A 2,950-nucleotide genomic window follows, 5' to 3' on the forward strand; every position below is an offset into this window, starting at 1 on the left:
CAATCAATAGTGACTTAGATCCAATAAAATATGGTAGTTATTCAATTTAGGATTGGTGCATTAAGGCTGTAAGTTCACACTCCATTGAAGCGTGATAGAATGAAAATGAATTTGGATAACTGAAGGCGAAATTGTTTAACAAGTTATTCATAAGTTCTTACCCTAAATAAAATGAGAGTTTATTAGACAAGACGCAGGAGAAAGAATATGAAGAATTTTACTTGGTGCATTTAATCTTTCAAAGATGTTTGTGATTTGGAATCAAAGGGGCATTTTAATTTTCATGAAGCCTGTAATAGTATTTAAATAATTATCAGTTGAAATGCAAAGTAATGCAAAGCTGAATGTCACTAATTTGTTATGCTCTCTGTGCATACATTCTCTACTTTCTCAGAATCATCAAGTAGAATGTGCAGAAGTTTTGAACTTTCCTTTTGTGATTTCACTTTCAGCTAAAATACAACCCATTGTAGAATTACATCTCATTTACTTCCAGCCCTCATTATCCACCTTTCCCTGAGAGTGAGGAGGCAGAACTTCTGCAACCAGACAGAGGAAATTTGAACTACTTGAGGAAATTTCCGAGGCCTTTGGAGGTGTTGCCCAGTGGCAGGTGGAGGGGAGAGTGGATCTAAACAGACCATTGCCTATTTGAAGATACCAAGCAATATGTTGGGAATAGACAGCTGGAAAAGAGAGCTTGTACTGGTGACGAATGCTCTGACTTGAGTTATGGTTCATGCTGCCACTATCTACATATAATTTAAGTTCTCTGAGCCTCAGTTTGCACATCTGTAAAATGAGAGAGTAGCGTGGCTCCTTTATATCTCCATCTCATTCTCTTTTACCTTGCCCAGGGCATTGCCATTTTCTACCTCATGTTTATTTCATGTGTAGTGACATAATCCCCCAATAGACTGTAAACTCTGAAAGGTTGGGAACACATGATTCTCATGTTTTTGTGCACTCCTAACCCCAGAGGTTGTAATGAAGCCTGCAATAAGGTTGGCAGTCATGAAGGATTTGTTGCCTTGAATTGAATCTCACTAGATGACTGCCAGGGTGCCTTTCTCTAACTTTCTGTGATGCTGTTTAAAAGCAAGAGGGACTCACTAAGGCTAAATGACTTCTGGCTTCAGCTGAGTAACTGCCATGTTGCCAAGTCATTAAGCAGTTTGGAATCATGGAGAGGAAGGGGCTGTAGCTAATGAATTACCCCACAGGACACCAGGCCAATTGATTGCAGGTTTAACTCCTGTGTGTGAGTTTTCAAACAATCCTCAAAACTCAGCAGGCGAGAAAAAGCAAGATGAAGACAGGGAAAAGAAATGAAGAGGATGAACAAACTCTTTGAAATGGGATATGCCTAGGGGATTTGGTACACCAGACTTTGAACGTTGAACCCAACTCAGTATGGTATTTCTTGATGATGAAGAGAATGGTTTGGTTTTATTTTCAGATATGGAACCTCCTAGAATCAAGTGCCCAAGCGTGAAGGAATGCATTGCTGAACCCAATAAGCTGACAGTCTGGGTGTCCTGGGAGACACCTGAAGGAAGAGACACAGCAGATGGCATTCTTACGGAGTAAGAGAAACTTGGCAGCTGAAATGATGTTCTCTTTCATGTGAGACATTTACTACCTAGAGTGTGTGTGTGAGAAGCATCTATGGTAGTCTATGTATGCTTTCAGACATAGTCCCCTGGTCGCCATCTACCATACTATGTATTTCATCTATGTATTATGGCTTGCTTGTTTTCACTACAATACATTCAGTGCTGTACCCCTAAGCCTAGAACTGTGCCTGGAACATAGTTAGTGCTCAGTAAATCTTTATTGCAGAAAAGAGGGGAAATAAGGAGTGATGAGAAAAAGGGACAAGAAGGAACAGACGGGGAAAGAGGAAGCCAGCTACTTAATTCAGGGATAGAGTCATCCCCATTACCTGCCCAGGGGCTCCTATTCATGCTCCAGGCCTTATTAAGACATTGACTCCCTTATTAAACCTTCTGTATCTCCCAGGTGGAGCCAGAGGTGACCTCCTTGTGTTCTGTGGTATGGTTTAGTGTGGAACTTCAACTGCACCTGTTTCTGGTAAAACTTTTGATTTTTTAACTTATTTTTAAAACTTTTTATTGGGTGAAGTGGTGCACACCTGTAAATCTAGCATGTTTGGAGGCCGAGGTGGGAGGATTAATTGAGCCCAAGTTTTAGAGACCAGCCTGGGCAATATAATGAGACCCCATCTCTACAAAAAAAAATTAGCCAGGTGCAATGGTGCATGCCTGTATTCCCAAGTACTTGGTAGGCTAAGGTATGAGGATTGCTTGAGCCCAGGAGTTGGAGGCTATGGTGAGCTATGATGGGGCCACTGCACCCTAGCCTGGGTGAGTGAAGATCCTATCTCTAAATATAAAACAAAACAAAACAAAACAAACAAACTTTTGGCCACATTAAACATTTATGGAAACATAAAAAAGAGGTGTCTTTTGCTGTTTTCCCTACCTCAACCCTGTTCTCTAGGACCAATCACATGATAGTTTGATGTACATCTGAGATGTTTTTAAAAATAGATGGTTCCCTTTGGTGAAGTTCACCTATATGTTGTTCTAATCTAGCATTTGGGCCTTTACTCATGCGGCTGTTTGGCTGGCTTTCATGTTCCCTGGAAGCCACTACTTCATGTCAGTACATTCACATCTGTGCCTTAAAGTTATGGACCCATTAAATCTCCCCACTTAGTTTTCATCTGTGGACAAAAGGATGCTGCTGACTTACCCTCTGGTGAGCCATACTGCACAGAAAGAGAGTTTTTAGGATTGTATCAACCCCGGCTGTGCAGGACAAGACATTTTTACACAATTATTAGTGATACATCTAGTAAGAGAGGTTGAGTCTCTCATCCCCAGCAAGGAAATTTTTCTCCTACATCCTGAAAATCTTTCCCTGG

The 2,950-nt window shown here is 41.0% G+C and overlaps 1 pseudogene; it reads left to right on the forward strand.

The window, feature by feature from the left end:
• Nucleotides 1–1,355: 1,355 nt before the first annotated feature.
• The window catches only part of LOC103252979, a 10,100-nt pseudogene continuing 8,505 nt past the window's right edge, over nt 1,356–2,950 (forward strand).

This window comes from Carlito syrichta, unplaced genomic scaffold (assembly GCF_000164805.1).
Source record: "Carlito syrichta isolate Samal-C Ts95f unplaced genomic scaffold, Tarsius_syrichta-2.0.1 Scaffold187729, whole genome shotgun sequence".
Classification (NCBI taxonomy): Eukaryota; Metazoa; Chordata; class Mammalia; order Primates; family Tarsiidae; genus Carlito; species Carlito syrichta.